General features: G+C 38.6%; 1 protein-coding gene across 10 annotated transcripts in view; it reads left to right on the top strand.

Annotated features, from left to right (window-relative positions):
- CNGA1 (cyclic nucleotide gated channel subunit alpha 1) overlaps nucleotides 1-17,708 on the top strand; it is an 82,116-nt gene that overhangs the window by 39,207 nt on the left and 25,201 nt on the right. For 4 of the 10 annotated variants that reach the window (XM_057726872.1, XM_057726870.1, XM_057726874.1 and 1 more), the window contains 2 exons: nucleotides 575-756; nucleotides 3,324-3,431. The exons of 5 other annotated variants lie outside the window; for them this stretch is intronic. The gene's annotated coding sequence lies outside the window, so the exon portion shown is untranslated. The remainder of the gene's footprint in view (nucleotides 1-574; nucleotides 757-3,323; nucleotides 3,432-17,708) is intronic. One more of the 10 variants, XM_057726871.1, reaches the window with a different exon arrangement.

The following is a 17,708-nucleotide window of genomic DNA, read 5'->3' as shown; positions in this document are numbered from 1 at the left end:
CTTTCTTTCTTTCTTTCTTTCTTTCTTTCTTTCTTTCTTTCTTTCTTTCTTTCTTTCTTTCTTTCTTTCTTTCTTTCTTTCTTTCTTTCTTTCTTTTTCTTCCTTCCTTCCTTCCTTCCTTCCTTCCTTCCTTTCTCTCTCTCTCTTCCTTCCTTCCTTCCTTCCTTCCTTCCTTCCTTCCTTCCTTCCTTCCTTTCTCTTTCTTTCTTTCTTTCTTTCTTTCTTTCTTTCTTTCTGTCTCCTTCCTTCCTTCCTTTCTTTCTTTTTTTTTTTTTTTTGTCCACACCATGTGGCTTGCAGGATCTTAATTCCCTGACCGGGGATCATACCTGAGCCCTTGGCAGTGAAAGCACAGAGTCTTAACCACTGGACCTCCAGGGAATTTCCAAGAAAATGTATTTTCAACTTTTAAAAGAAAACATGCAAATTTATGACAGTAAATTATTATAAAGCTTAACTCTACTATTTGTCTTCTAAAAATTATGATAATAATCACTTATCAAGTGTGTACCATGCTTTAGGAAGTATAATAAATTCTTCATATTACTATATTTCATTTTAATCCTCAAAACAGATCTGCAAGATATTAAAGTGTCCATTCCATGGAAACTGAAACTGAGTCCCAGGAGGTTCACTACCATGCTCCAGGTCTCAGAGCTAGTGAATGGTGGAGCTGAGTTTCAAACCTGGCCTGTGACTCCAAAACCTCTGCATATAAACCTAGCATGGTGGCACAGAAACCACCCCCACTAAAAGGTAGGTGGCCATAGTGGTATAAGAGAGGCAGATGTAAAATGAACATTGAATTTTAAGAAAAAACGGGTCTTTCATATTAGACAAGTATAATTTTCTGAAAACCCTTACTCCCAAGAGGTAATACCTAACTAAGCATGTTAAGGACGTCCACAGAGGGTCTGAGTACTTTCATGAATGATAGATCCCAGTTGGATGATTAAGAAACATTGAAAATATTTCAAGGAGAAAATTTCTTAGATGTAAAGGACATAATCATAATATGAGAGGTAATAATAAAAACTATCATTTTTGAGCACTTATGTGCGGGTAACGTGCTAAAGGGTTTACAGGCGTCTCCAACTTATAGATGAGAAATTAAATCACAGTTGGTGAGAAACAACAGTGTTTTCTCATATACAGTGCTCTTTGTTGTTGCTATTAGAGACACGTTGCAGAAAAGGGCTACTTGACCTGATTTTTCATGTTCTTACCTTGCAAATAACTAAGGCAGCGTGGTGCTCTGGGATTAGATAGGCCTTGGTGTAGGGTTGCCAGATAAAAACCAGACCACCTAATTAGATTTGAATTTCAAATGAATGTCAAATAATTTTTTAGTATAAGCTTGTCTCTTGCAATATTTGGGATACACTTATACTGTATTTTTATTTGCTAAATCTGGCAACCCTATCTGGGTGTGAATCCCAGCTAACTGACACAATACTAGCCGTTGTGACCCTCAGCAAATGACTTCATCTCCCAGCCTTAATTTCCTCCTGTATGAAATAAAGTAGATACCGTATCACAGTTTGGGGATTTAAATAATTTATTTAGCACTGAGAAAAGTTAAATTCCTTCCTGTCTTGAGGATTTCTCTTTGTATGTTTATTCATTACTTATTTTCCTTTACACCTGTGATTTTAACATTTGTCACCATTTTGTGCTTTTTGAAATGTTTACAAGTAATTTCATAGAGATAGGTTTAAGGTCCAGCAATGTTACTCAGAGCAAGGGGCTTATTTTCCTAGGTAGATTAGGTAACTTTGCTTAAAGGGGAGCATAATATAATGAGACTGACACAATAACATTTTAGCATAAAGGTAAATTATGACACAAGTAGCCACATTGGTTAGTTTGGAGGAAGTTTACAATGAGTTGATTCATCAAAAACACACACACTAGCAGCGTAAAGGGTTGTGTTTAACTACAAGATAGCAAAAAACTAAGTCAAAATAGTGTATTCAGTAAAATGTTGATTGATCAGTGAAAAATTGAAAGAAGTTAACAAATTACAAATGAATTACATTTATTTAACTTTATAAAGTCAAACAGGTAAACACAGATTTTCTGGAAATTATATTGGCAATACAAATTTAAAGTGATAAGAATGATAATACACTTTAACCTAGTAATCTCATTCTAAGCAAAGAGTAAATAATCACAGGTGTATGTAACAATTTAAGAATAAGGACATTCATTTTGAAATGAACCAGAGGAAATGTCCAATGATAAGAAAATCAATCAATAAATCATGGAATAATGATTGAGTGTTATGAATATGATAGAATATTATGTAGTCTTAAAAAGGATGCTTTAGATAGATATTAGTAATATAAAAATAATAAATGAAATTAGAATTACTTTATTTAAAAGTTATATTGGTATAGTTATATTTATACATGTATAAACCAAAATGTTAATATTGATTATGTCAGAATGGTAAGAATATATGTTTTATTTTCTTTCTTTCTGTATTGTCCAAATTTTATGAAGCATGCTTCATTTTATAACTATAAATAAAATATTATTGTAAAAATTCTGGAACACAAAAGCCAATTTCCTGAAAGTACTCAGTACTCTGCTAATTTTCTTTACCAGGCATCTTGGATACCTCTTCTTTTGAGACCCTACTTGTCCCACTGGAAGCTGAAACCATTTAACTGAGGCAGTAAATGTTACTGGGTTTAATTTTGAGGGAAATTTACTTTTAGGTCATTAGAATAACATTTAGACACTCACTGGCATATCTTAATGTTTTTTGCACATCTAAACTGTGACTATACTTTTAGAGAATCTCAGACTCATCCTATTTTATTTCTGACCAGATGTGTTTCAAACATGCAGTTCTTCCACAAAATACACAATAAACAGGTCAATGAATAAATATCTCAATAGTTTTTATTATGATGGCACTATATTTAAAAATTTAGCCATGATTTGTAAAAACCTAGATAATTCTTTCCAGATTGTAACACTGGGTGAATTGAAAATGTAACAAATAAAATTCATCAGCCAATATTACCTTTGGTTAAGTTTACTTGCAAATTTGATGAGGTGTAGTCCTGAGCAAACCCCTTTTATCCCTAACTCTCACACATATTAATAAGCTTGGGCTCTTGCAAAGGATAATGGTGATTTGCTGTTATTTTCATCTATATATAAATCCGCAAATCCAATACTGACTCATGAAAATCCTCCTTTGTCAGTGCCACGGAACTGTTTCTTTCCTCAGGGATGATTAAGAAAACTAGCTGTTTGTATGTGTTTAAAGAAAGGAAAAAATCAGTATATTTATTGTTTTAAAAAACTAGGACCTGGATTTTGACAATGTTCAGATTTACACTATATCCCTTTCTGTTTTGGATACACCACTGACCTCCATTCTAGAAGACACAGATATATTGCTTAAGCAATCAAAGGTAAGAATTCAGTGGTAATTATAATTTTATTTTCACGTGTTTATACCTCTGTTTTGATTTATTAAAGCATCAGCATTTGCTTTGTTTTCCATGTTACATGCTTTCTAGTTACAGCTGATGGTTGTATTTTTATTGATTTCTCTGTATTTTTGACAGGTAAATGAATATTCTATTAAATACAGTTGTTTTTTTTTTGGAGGGGTACACCAAGCTCAATCATCAAAATACAGTTTTAAAGATATAATTTTAGTTAAAAATAACAATAAATAAGGCCTGGCAATATGGTTCTGCTGATCTGAATATCACAACATAGTAAATACTACCTTTTTGCAAGTTTCAAGTTCATTTTTTAAAAATTGAAGTATAGTTGATTTACAATGTTGTGTTAGTTTCTAATGTACAGAAAAGTGATTCAGATTTATATGTATATACACATATATGTGTCTGTGTATTCTTTTTCATTATGGATTATTACAAGATATTGAATATAGTTCTCTGTGCTATACAGTAGGTCCTTGTTTATCTTCAGGTTCATTTTTAGAAGTCAAACAGTACCTTTGGCAGATGTATCAGATACTAGGTTTTCTTTCTCTTTAAAATATTTGAAGATAGAAAACTGTCAAATTCATTTAAATCTTAATAAAGAATTAACTCCTGGGGACTTCCCTGGTGGCGCAGTAGATAAGAATCTGCCTGCCAATGCAGGGGACATGGGTTCAATCCCTAGGCCAGGGAGATCCCACGTGCTGTGGAGCAACTAAGCCTATGTGGCGCAACTACTGAGCGTGCACTCTAGACCCACAAGCCACAATTACTGAGCCTGTGTGCCACAACTACTGACGCCTGTGTGCCTAGAGCCTGTGCTCTGCAACAAGAGAAGCCACCACAATGAGAAGCTTGCATACCACAATGAAGAGCAGCCCCTGCTTGTCGCAACTAGAGAAAGCCTGGGCGCAGCAAGGAAGACCCAACACAGCCAATAAAGAAAAATAAATATATATATATATATTTTTAGATAAAGGGCTTGAAAAAATATATAGATAGATATATTTAAAAAAAAATTAACTCCTGAAAATATGAGCTCCCACTCATTGGAGACATTTAAGAACTTCTTAAATATTAGGTACTTTATAAGCATTATTATAGCAACCTGCACACCCCCCCCCTTAGAGATAAGTGGTCTAAAGAGATTTAATGACCCCCTCAAGGTCACATGTTACTATTATGTGATGGAGCCAGAATTTAAATCACCTTGCCTTCTTTTATTTCTCCATGATAGGCATGTATATTTTAATTAGACTTTTAAAAACTTATCAATTACTTGACAGTTTTATTTTTATAAATTTAAAAACTATTCTTTATCATTTTTATTGTGCCAAGATTATAAGATTTTAAATATTTGTGATTTCATTCTATTAATATATCAGAAAGTTAGACATTATTAAATGAAGCTTTTAAAATGTTCCTACTGATAAAGACATATCTTATAATTGGTTTTTCATTTTTTGACATTTTCTGTTTATACATCCCTTAATCAATTTGTCTACTGTATTCATTCTTTCACTTAGCATCCTTTCTATAAATACTGTTCACTCATGTCTTTGTTAGATGAATCAGACAGACAAAAGAGAAAGGGGATGGTGGTGGTAAAGCATCAAGGTGTTAACTGTCAATAAAAGACCTAATAGTTTTCAACTGCACTTTATATCCCATAGAGAATACACCCTATTTCCTCTACTCTTGGAATATTTATAAGTATTGATCACCAAAATAATCTCAATAAGGCAAAAAAATATACAGGCTAAATTCTCTGGTCACAGTCAAATAAATTTAGAAATTAATAAGTAAAGTTTAAATTAAGGACACTATCCCTTAGAAATTAAGAAAAAAAAAGGTGGTGGGGGGAGAAATAGCAAATAACTCTTTAATTGAAGATAATAGCAAAACAGCTATTGCAAATCTTTCTCTTTTTCATGGAGGTAATTTTGTAAGCTATGAAGTTAATAGTGCGGGAAACAAAAGTTTGGATGAAATAGATTATTTTCTATATAAACAAATGTCTAAATTTAAATTAAAAAGTAAGACTTCCTAGGTGGCGCAATGGGTAAGAATCCGCCTGCCAGTGCAGGGGACACGGGTTCGATCCCTGCCCCAGGAAGATACCACATGCCGCAGAGCAACTAAGCTTGTGCGCCACAACAATTGATCCTGTGCTCTAGAGCCCGTGAGCCACAACTATTGAGCCCATGTGCCACAACTACTAAAGCCCACGTGCCTAGAGCCGGTGCCCTGCAACAAGAGAGGCCACCACAATGAGAAGCCCACGCACCACAAGGAGGAGTAGCCCCCCCTCGCCGCAACTAGAGAAAGCCCGTGTGCAGCAAAAAAGACCCAACACAGCCAATAAAATAAATAAGTAAATTTATAAGTTAAAAAGTAAAAATTAAATTGATTAAAAATTACAAAGTTTTAAAAAGGGGTCCAAAAACTACCTCCAAAAAAGCCACTGTACCTTAAATATTTTTTACTTGTTGATTTATTCAAAGGAGATTTATTTCATACCTACTCTGCACCAGTGATTATCTTAGACAGAAACTTTGCTTTGTTTCCTACTGTGTCCCCATCAGTAGGTCAAAGGGATAAATCCACATAATGCCAGAGCCTTTCACCTAAGGTAAGAATATATGGGAATTAGATTGTCATATTTTAAGTTTTGGCTATGGCACTAATCGGACAGCTGGTACTTTCCTACATTCCTTTAAAGGAAAAATAGCATGTACCTTCCCATCAGCAGACAACCATTGTGCCAAGATTTTGAATTATGTTAATATAGATACTCGATAGTGTGAAACAAGTACTTATAATTACACCTAATAGTTCTCAAATGTTCCAAAATATGAATCAACTTAGCTTTAACAGTTCATATAGCTTTAGCTGATGAAAGGTAACTGGTGAAGTTTAACATTGATAAAATGTTAACATTGATAAAGTTGATAAAATAGGAAATTAGTAATAAAAGAAAAATTCCTTAACACAATAAAGAAAATTTATCTGAAATCAGTGGGCAAAATAGGAGAAGTTCTAGAGATTGAAACAAGAGGAAGATATATCTATTATTTAACAGTGTTCTATAACTTCTCAACACAATGAAATAAGAAAAAGAAACAAGATAAACATTTTGAAGAGATAAAATTATCTTTACCTGTGGATATATTATTGTTTACCTAGAAAACGGAGTGGATAAATTTAAAACTATTAAAATTAAAGTTCAATAAGGTGATAAGCTACAAAATAAATATATAAATTAATAGCTCTCCTGTAAATCAGTAGTAACTAATTAGAAGATCTAATAAAAAAAGATCTTATTTACAAATACAAAATTTAAACACACAGAATACATTTAACTAGAAATGTGCGTAGCTTATTTAATGAAAATCATAAAGACTTACAAAGTTTACTTACAAAGTAGACTTTATTTATTTATTATTTTTTAATAAATTTATTTCTTTATTTATTTTATTTATTGGCTGCATTGAGTCTTTGTTGCTACACATGGGCTTGCTCTAGTTGATGCGAGCAGGGGCTATTCTTCATTGTGGTGCATGGGCTCCTCATTGCAGTGGCTTCTCTTGTTGTGGAGCACAAGCTCTAGACTTGTGGGCTTCAATAGTTGCAGCACGAGGGCTCAGTAGTTGTGGCTCATGGGCTCTAGAGCACAGGCTCAATAGTCGTGGCACACAGGCTTAGTTGTTCCATGGCATGTGGGATCTTCCTGCACCAGGGATCGAACCTGTGTTCCCTGCATTGGCAGGCGGATTCTTAACCACTTTGCCACCAGGGAAGCCGCAAAGTAGACTTTATTTATTTATTTATTTTTTTCAAAGTAGACTTTAAAAGGCATCAATAAATGAGATGTCCCTTGTCAGATGATTACATTTTTAAATATATTAAGTATGTTGATTCTCCCCAAATTAATCCATAAATCTAATGAAATCTCTTTTTAAAGCACATCGTTTTCTTGGAAGGTTGGTAAAATTATTCTAAAGGCAATTGGGACTAATAAATGTGCACATTGTACTGTTATAGGAATAGTCATTTAAATGTGATTATTAAAATCATGATGGAGTGTAGATGTTTATTTTTTGAGAATAGTGTTTGTGGAATAAAATAAATAGCAAAAGTAAAGCAAAAAATTTTTGGACGTTTCTTATGAGCCAGGCATTATGTAAGGTGCTGGAATCATAAAAATCAGAGCTCATTGGTACCTGCTTTCAAGTCTGGTGGGAAAGACACTGATAATTGGATCATGGTAAAATAGTGGGTCAGTGCACTCATGATAAGTGCTCCATATTATGTGAGTGCTGAGGGGAAGCCACAAGCACCCAGGCATCCTAATTCCAGCCTTTAGAAATATTTGCTCTTTTCTTTATTCCTTACCTTCTTCACATGCTCTTTCTCCTTCAAGAATGCTCATTTCCTCTCCTACCTTAACAAACTCCTACTCATTCTTTAAAACCCAGATATATATTCCTTGCTTTGGAAAACTTTTCATGAATCTCCCAACTCCACAGAGTTGGCCTTTGTACACATAAAATTGTCATATTGAATTTTTATTACTTACAGGGTTCTCTTGTCAACTTCTTTAGGGCTGGAAGCCTATCTTAGCATTCCATCCTTCTCTTTTCTTTTTCTCACCTTCATACCACAGCAAGCTACATCGCACATAGCACATGCTCAACAAGTGTTGAAAATCAAAAATATTAATTAAGTAAAGATTGGATTATGTTATCTTCAAATTGTTTCCAGTAAAAATATCAGTACTTTTAATGTGTTCTTTTGGGTATAAGATATAGATTTGTAAGAAAAGCTGGAAAAAAATTATCCTAAACTTCAAGTACTCATTGTGATGGACAAAATTTCTGTGTAATTAGAGTCCAGGGGACTTTGAGTGCTGGGTTCTAAGTATTTATTTGCCTTTTTATATGTTTACTCGCCTTTATTGTTTTCATCAAAAGTTTATATTTACTTTGTCCCAGGGGATTTAAAGAGAAAAAGAAAGTTCTCTACTCTTAAAAAGCTAAGAGAAAAACTGGGAAAGTGGGACATTCACATGCAAACGTAGATGTATGTACAAGGAAGCAAATGCTTATGGCCAATGGAGTGATTTCAAATATAGTCAATAGGTATAATGGATGGCGAAATCACAATAGATTTTATGGAAGATGAAACCCTAAGTTAGACTTTCCCTAAAGACTTCTATCAGCATGAATTTCCTGAGAAATTCCATAGTGGAACAACTATTTGAGTAAGGTACCCTAACATAAAAGGCAAGGAAACCTTCAGGTAATCAGAATTTATTCATTTTTATGGTCAGTCTTGAGAATTCGGAGTATTTGGATTCAATGGAGAAAGTGGGAAGGTTAATGCATTAAGGCTTCCAACCATTGTGAGAAGTCTTCATTCTTACCCTTGAGTAGTACAATATATTGATTCTAGAGAAAACTTTCTTTGATGATGTAGGGTCTTGCTGTGCTCCAGGATTATAGTATATACGATTTTATTGTTATAATCAATACTTTAAATTCATTTGAAAAATATTCCTAGCTCTGGGAATGGAGTAGAAATTTTGGCTCTTACGACTTTTTTTTCTGGCCTTTAAGTCACTCTATTATATCACCTTGTTTTCTTGTAAAATGTTTTGACTGAAAAAAGGAGTCTGGGAAATATATTTGGTTATTCGATGGTTTTATTAATCGCCTTTTGATTATTTGAGATTTTACTTTATGATGGCTGCTTTGTAAATTTTCTGTGGGTTGTAAAGATGACGATAATGGCTATAATAATAATGACCTCCTTAGTGAAATTGTTTCTTCCTGAGAAAGTGTTGTGTTTTCTCTGTAAGTTGATAACAATTGACTTAACAGGCCTGGCCAGTCCTTGTATTTGCTATAGGCACACATAGCAACAGTACTGTGTCTGTTCTGTTTTGGTCTTCATGGGAATTACAGTTTGCTTATGATTGTCTAAAGATAATTATTAAATAGTTGCTTTGACGAATTTGACTTCTCACAGTGATAGTTCAAGGAGGGAGTGGTTAAAGAAAGATAATTTTCAGCATGTTAGCTCTCTTTGTCTCCATAAGAAAGTCGATGGTTTTCTCTCTCTCTCTCTCTCTCTCTCTGAAATGGGGGGTAATATAATAACATCATCAACTTGCATTTGTATAAATCTTCACAGCCTTCAATATTGTTTTGCATATATTTTTTCATTAGCTCCCCTTAGAGAAGGGAGCTTATAGTAGGCAGGGCAGGTGTTAACATCTCCACCTTACAAAAGGGGAGACTGAAGCTCAGAAGGATCTCTGCCGAGATCTCACTGGCAATTTGGCGAAGAGCTGGGGCTGGAATTTAAGCCGTTGCCAAGCAAGAGATTGCTGTTTTCAGGCACTGGCTGCCTCTCTGTTGCAGAAGCAGCAAAGCCTGTTCTGGATGGTTACACACCTCTGGGAGCATTGTTAAACAGTGAGAAACAACCTTGGCTCTGCAGTTGCATACTGAGATTGGGCAAGGACTGGGAAACTTTATTTTAAAGCAAAAATGCAGACACTAATTATTTTTGCTACTAAACAAAATCCCATTTTAAAATACTACTGTTTTTTCATTAAAGGATACATTAGGAGAAAATACAGAAGAAGCCAGAGAAGAAAGCAAAAATGATGATTCCCACCGCTAAAAACTTAACCTGTTTAACATTGAAGTGTTTATCCTTTCCATACACATATGCACAGTTTTTAATAAAACAAGATGACAACATAAATAGTGCTTGACCATCTGCTTTGTCTGCTTAACACTAATATCACAAACATTTCTGCAAGTTGTTAAATAATGTTCTTTTTTAAGAACAGTATCAAAATTTAAAGAAAAATGTCAAAATTTATCCTTTTGTTATAAAATTAATATGTGCACATTGTATAAAATTCAAACAATCCAGAGATCTAGCCTTCAGAGGTAACGATTATTTACAGTTTACTGCATATTGTTCTGCAGTGAGGCCTGAATTTTACTGTTACATTGACAGATTAGAGTACTTTCTTTAGAAAAGCTTTGCACTAATGGAGACGAGAGCATCATTTATTTTAAAAAGGTACATATTTACCTATTAGTGTCAATATAATAAATAATGTATAAATATCAAATATATCATTTATCACATTCTTTTGGGACATTCACAAAGAATTCTACTCCAGAAAACACCAACATACAGGAATCCTTATACATGTTGAATCATCTTTGGCTATCTTCAAATAATTAAGTGGTATGGGTGCTCTGAGCTGCATAATATGCAGCTGTCTTTGTTTAAAGATGATGCTTTAAAGTCTGTGAACTCTGCCAGCCTTGTACACTAAGTTCCTCAGTTCAGTTATCAATTTTATCCGGAAGTAGTTCACTGCTTGGGTGACATAATACAATCTATTATGAATCACAACATAGTTGTGATGATAATTAAATGAGAATATAGGAGTTAGATTGTTTTGTCAGCCATACACGGGTAAACAAATATTTGTTGCTAAGTAATTTAAGGGATTAACATGTTAGTAAAGTACATGAATGGCATTAGTAGATTGCAGAATTGTATGCTGACTTCAGAAAGGTAAAATTAAATTGCAATTAATCGAGGACCGGGTTACATATTCCCTTCGGGGTAATAATAATGCCTGACACATAGCAGGCATTAAGTACGTGTTGAATGGATGAAACAACTCAACTGAAAAGAAGTGGACCAAGAATGTAAACTTCTAATTCACAAAGGAGAAATCCAGATAACTAATGGACACATGAGAGTTTGTCTGACTTCGTTAGTAAATGCAAATCAAAAAACCAGAGAGCAAATAAATTTGTCTCATCAACTTGGGAAAAAACCCCTAAAATCGGACAATATTAAGGGTTGGTCAGGGTGTGGGGGAAATAGTATACCCGTATAGGGCTCACAGAATGTAAAATGATACACAAGCTTGAGCAGCAATTTGGCTGGCTCTCATAAACTGAAACTAGAATTAGCAATTCCACTTCTGGACGTAGACATAAGGACCACTCTGGCACAGGTATGTAAGGAGACGTGAAGGATTTTTTTGCATCGCTGCTCGTAATAGCGAAAAACTGTAAAGAACCAATTTTTCATTGATAGAAAGAGGAAGTATGGATAGAAAAAAAGAACAAAAGGAACATGTATATGGTACAATATTAACAAACTATTATAAAATGAAATGTTTCTATGTATATTAGCATAGACCATTTTTAAAACATAATTTTGAGTGAAAAAGCAAGTTGCAGAATTATACATATGGGAAGATACTGCTTTATACACTTAAACAACCTGTCCCAAACTATGCATTGGTTATGGATGCTTATGTAGATATGTAAAAGGATGGAATGGGCTGGAAGGATACACACCAAACTCACAGTAGTGGTTGCTTCTGGGTAGAGGGTAGAGGGAAGACAAGGTTGGAACTAGGAGGTGGCAGCTTGATAAAAGGGCTTTAACTTGTGGTATAAAGTTTTATTGTTTTACATGTTGTCAAAGGTGGGGAAGCAAATTTGACAAAAGACAAAAGTTTATGTTGTAAATTCCTGGTGGTAGGAATATGGATAATATACTTTTTATACTGTGTTGCATTTTGAAATGGGGATCACTATGCATATCCACTGTCATTAATTTATATAATACGATACTCAGAAAATACAGTATTCCCGTTTCTATGCTTATTGCCCAGTCTCATCCATGGGTCACCTTCTTCAGAGGCAGGTAATCTCTGTTACCACTTTCTTGTTGCATCTTTTTCTCTCTCTGCACACACGCATACATGAATATATGTGTATATATATTTTTGCTATGTATGGTAACATATTGTATCTTTAAGAACTTCCAATACCTGTTCATCTAGAAGTATTCTGTTATTTTTAATGACTATATAGTATTTCATTCTGTCTTTTTGGAAGGAATAAAAGGCGAGAAAGAAAGTGAGAGGCAGGGAGGGAGGAAGGAAGATCGGGACCCTTGCAGAAGAAAGGATAATAATTCAGTAGACAATGGTGAAATCTTGAAGGTGCTGGAACAAGAATATGATGGTATGTGCTCCTTAAGAAGATTAATTTGGGAGTACTTTGCAGGAGGAGTTGGAGAGTGGGTGAGTCTCAGCTAAAACAGGGGTCTCCAATCCCTGGGCCACGGATTGGTAGAGGTCCTCGGCCTATTAGGAAACGGGCCACACAGCAGGAGCCGGGCAAGCAAACGAAGCTTCATCTGCTGCTCCCCATCACTCCCCATCCCTCGCGTTACCACCTGAGCCATCCCTCAGCCAACCCGCGCCCACTGGAAAATTGCCTTCCGTGAAATTAGTCCCTGGTGCCAACAAAGGTTGGACACCTCTGAAAAGACTTAGTCAAAGATCATAGGTAACAAGCACCTGACAAACCCTAGTAATAATTAGAATGAAAAAGTTGGAGTGCAGGCGAGAGCAATTGTAAAATAGGATATGTAAGACTTGACGGAGTGACTGGGTGGGAAGGAAAGAGTCAAAGATAGTGAACTCCAAGTTCAGTGAATTAAGTGCATGAAAGAATGGTAATTCTATGACCAGAATAGCCACGCCAGGAAGAAGTGCTGGTTTGACAGGGAAAGAAGTGAAAGTCCATTTTTGGACACGCTGGACACAGGGCTCTGAAGTGGCTGCCTCAGAAAGTAAATGAAAGGAGCTTGGCCAATAGGAGATATTCAAATATTTGGAATGAATTAATGAATGAAATGCAATATAGGAACCAGGGAAGGTGGTCAGGGCTGCTTATGTGAAATTGGGAGATACCTGCATAGAAGTGAAGGTAGAACTTTATGGAAGAAAATGGGTGAAAGTACAAGCCTGTTTGTTTCTCAGCAGTGCGGGATGTTGCATGTGGGACTGTGCATATTACTAATTTCTGTATATCGGTAAAACGTGGTTCTATTACTATAGATGGAAGCACACAGTGGAAAAAATCGCTGGGGCTGACAGAGCTCTGGCGCTTTGGCGGTCTAGATCTTATTACCGATTGATGAAAAAGTGAGATTCACATACCTGCCACCTTTCTAGTGGCTGCAGGATCATCAGATTCGAGTGTCTTTACAGTCCTGACTCCTTGCACCAGGGTTTATGGGTTGGGAAAAACTGATACACAGAAGAGGTGGGGAAGGAGACTTTTAGAAAAGAGGTTGGAGTAGTAGCAAAGCAAAGATGACTTGGATTCATTTCCTCATCATTTCCACCCCTGCTCCCTTTGACCTGCATTAATCCACATACTCATCCATTCTTTCCGCAAACATCATTGGGTACTTGCTAGGTTTGAAGCGCTGTTCTTAAAGCTAAGGATATATATGAATGAAACACAAAACAGAAGCTAGCCCTTCTCTTAAAGAGTTCAGTCTAGTGGAATTACAGAAAAATTCTTTCTGATATTTTTCCTAAGGACAATAGTGGATTCAGAATTTCTACACAGTAAGGGCTTAAGAGAAGTGGGTGCTAGGAACTTGTTTTAAAGCTATATTTATTTACCAAATCAATGTGTTTTTTGTTTGTTTGTTTGTTTTTAAAGTGTATCATGTGGGGGTAGCTTGGGCCCCTAAAGGATATCACTGGAATTTAAAACACCCAAGGCCACCCTTTTGCTTAACTCAATATTTTAAGATGTGCTTTTTGAGTTTATGTCACTGCATTGTAAATAATTGACTGAATCCAAAAGGCACACTTCTGTGGAAAAGCCCACACTGATAGGAATGAAGCAGGGACAGACAAGTGTCACTTGAGATCACTGGTGACTGAGTTCCCATATCACAGCTTTTCTGAGCTGTGCAGGAAAGATCTTGAGCTTTGCAGCCTGTTTATGCATACCAGCATGGCAATAAAAGTCACGTGCCCCGGAGCAAATCCTTTAACCTCTCTGAGCTTCACATCCTTCCCTGTGAAATGGAGATGCTTAAGCCATGCCTCAGATTCTTACGTGGATTAAATATGCTAACCTGATGTAATGCCTGACCTGTAGCAGGTGCTGAATAAACATTTCTTACTGGGGTGTGGCGCAGAGGAACCCTGGAGCAACGGGGTAGGACCTGGGGGAAGTCAGGGGGCGGGGAAGGGGAAGCCAGACAGGAACAGCTCCCCTGGGGGGTGGCTGGCTGAGGGGAGAGGTTCCCGCCTGGAGAGACCCTTGGGGGCTGGGGGGATCAGGAAACCGCAACTGGGTTTCTCCCACCCAGGAGGCCAGGAGGCCTGCTGAGCTCATGGGCCCAGAAGCCTGCGGGGCTCCCCAGCAGGGTCCTCCACCCTCCAAGGCCCCCTCTGGGCTGCCTGGGTCCTGGGGGTGTGGGAGGGAGGGAGGAGGGCGAGGAGGTGGAGAGGCGGCCAGGTGGGGGTGGGGGCTTTGAGATCAGGGGACGGGGAGGCGAGAGGGCGTTTTGCCTGCCCTCTTGGCCAGGGAGGCTGACTGGGCTCCTGGGCCTGGCCCTTCACTCTCTGGGCCCCCCTCTGGCACGTGGGTCTTGGGGATGTGGTGGGGAGGGGCATGGGGGAGGGAGAGAGGCAGACCGTGGGGGTGGGAAGGGATTTTTCCAGGTCAGAAGAAAAGGGGAGGTACCAACGGGTATTTCTTCCCAGCAGGTCCTCCACCTTCCAAGGGCCCTCCAGGCTGTTGGTCCTAAAAGTACAGGAGGGAAGCCGTGGGGGAAGAATAAGAGAGGCAGAAGAGGGGAGGGACCCTCTGGGATCATAGGATCAGGGGAGGAGTGGAAGAAATTTCCACTGCCCACTGACTCGGGAAGCCTGTGGGGCTCCGGGGCCTGGTCTCCAACTCTCCAGGGTCCCTCCCAGATGCATTGGTTCTGGGGGCGTTGGTCCCAGGGGTGTGGGAGCGTGGCAGGGGAAGGGGAAGAGAGGCAGACTGGTGGTGGGTTCCAGGATCGGAGGACCAGGAGAGGTGCAGAGGACCTTTCCCCAATCCACTTGGGCCCAGCGGGCCTGCTGGGTTCCTGAGTCTGGATCCTCAGTCTCTGGGGCCCTCTCTGGCTGAGTGGGTTGTAGAGGTGTGGGAGGGAGGAGAGGGGAAGAGGAAGAGAGGCAGACAGTGGTGGGGGGGACCTTGCAGGACCGGAGAATCAGGGGATACGCTGCAGGAAATCTCCCTACCCACTTGGCACTGGGAGGCCTGTGGTGCCCCCAGGCCTGGTCTTCAGTCCTCCAGGGGCCCCTCTAGGTCTCACTGGTCCTAGGGGTGTAGAAGGAAAGCAGGGGAGAAGAAGGGAGGCGGGCAGGGGAGGGGGCCTTCTGGGATTGGAGGATCAAGGGAGGTGGGGAAGGTATTTCCCCTGCCCACTAGCCCTGGGAAGACTGCTGGGCTCACAGACCTGGTCTTTCACACTCCAGGGCCCCCTCCAGCTGCTTGGGACCTAGGAGAGTGGGGGGCGGGGGAGAGGAAGAGAGGTGGACAGGGACCCTACGAGACTGGGAGATCTGGGGAAGTGCCGCAGGCATTACCCTAGCGCAGTTGGCCCTAGGAAACCTGTTGGGCATCAGAGTGTGGTCTCCTGCCTTCCAGTGCCCCCTGCAGCTGTGAGAGTCCTAGGGGAATAGGAGGGAGTGGGTGAGGAAGAAGAGAACCCAAGGGGGAGCAACCCTCCAAGGTTGGAGGACTAAGGGAGGTGCCTAGCATTTTTCCCACCAACTCGGGCCCAGGGAGCCTGCTGGGTACCTGGACCTGGTCCTTTGCCCCAGGACCAGAGGCATTCCTGGGACCCTCTGCCTCACTGGGCGTAAGCCCCATTCCCCACCACCCCCAGGGCCTTTTCTAAGCATAGGCCCTGCCCATTGCCTAACCACCCCCCTACCCCCACCCCCACCTTGTCTAAGCCCTGCCCTCACAGCCAAGGCCTTTTCTGGCTTTTTTTTTTTTTTTCTCCATCTCCTCACTTCGGCTATTGCAGTTGTTTTAACTTCCAGTTGTTGCTCCATCTATTTTTTAAAAAATTTTTTTTCTAACACATCTGTTAGTTTCCTATTCTTATCATATTTTTTATCTTGCTATTGTTCTACCGTTCTTCTACTTTTTAAAAAAAATTTTTTCATTTCCTGCTCCACATGGCTTGTGGGGTCTTGATTCACAAGCCCGGGGTCAGGCCTGCGCTCCTAAGGCGGGAACTCTGAGTCCAAAATATTGGACTAACAGGGAAACCCAGTTCCCAGGGAATATTCATCAGAGTGAGGTCTCCCAGAGGTTCTCACCTCAACTCCAAGACCCAGCTATACTCAACAGCCTACAAACTCCAGTGCTTGAAACCTCAGGCCAAACACCCAGTGAGACAGGAACACAATCCCACCACCCAAAGTGGGGGGAAAATAAGATGACAAAAAATATGTCACAGATGAAGGAACAAGGTAAAAATACACAAGACCAAATAAATGAAGAGGAAATAGGAAAACTGCCTGAAAAAGAATTCAGAGTAATGATACTAAAGAAGATCCAAAATCTCGATAACAAAATACAGAAAATACAAGAAACAGTTAACAAGGACTCAGAAGAACTAAAGAGCAAACAAACAGTAATGGACAACAAAATAACTGAACTTAAAAATATTCTAGATGCTATAAACAGCAGAATAACTGAGGCAGAAGAACAAATAAGTGAGTTGGAAGATAGAATGGGGGAAATAACTGCCACAGAGCAGGAAAAAGAAAAAAGAATAAAAAGAATGGAAGACAGTCTCAGAGACCTTGGTGACAACATTAAGCGCACCAACATTCGAATCATAGGCATCCCAGAAGAAGAAGAAAACAAGAAAGGGTCTGAGAAAATATTTGAAGAGGTTCTAGTGGAAAACTTCCCCAACATGGAAAAGGAAATAAAAGTCCAAGAAGCACAAAGAGTCCCATACAGAATAAACCCAAGGAGAAATACACCAAGGCACATATTAATCAAACTAACAAAAATTAAACACAAAGAAAAAAATATTAAAAGCAGCAAGAGAAAAGCAACAAATAACATATAAGGGAAAACCCATAAGGATAACAACTGATCTTTCTGCAGAAACTCTGCAGGCCAGAAGGGAATGGCACGATACACTGAAAGTCCTGAAAGAGAAAACCCTGCAGCCAAGAATACTCTACCCAGCAAGAATCTCATTCAGATTTGAGGGAGAAATCAAAAGCTTTCCAGACAAGCAAAAGTTAAGAGAATTCAGCACCACTAAACCAGCCTTACA

This window comes from Hippopotamus amphibius, chromosome 3, assembly GCF_030028045.1.
Source record: "Hippopotamus amphibius kiboko isolate mHipAmp2 chromosome 3, mHipAmp2.hap2, whole genome shotgun sequence".
Taxonomy (NCBI): Eukaryota; Metazoa; Chordata; class Mammalia; order Artiodactyla; family Hippopotamidae; genus Hippopotamus; species Hippopotamus amphibius.
Note: the sequence above shows the minus strand (reverse complement) of the source record. Positions and strands in the feature narration are given on the sequence as shown.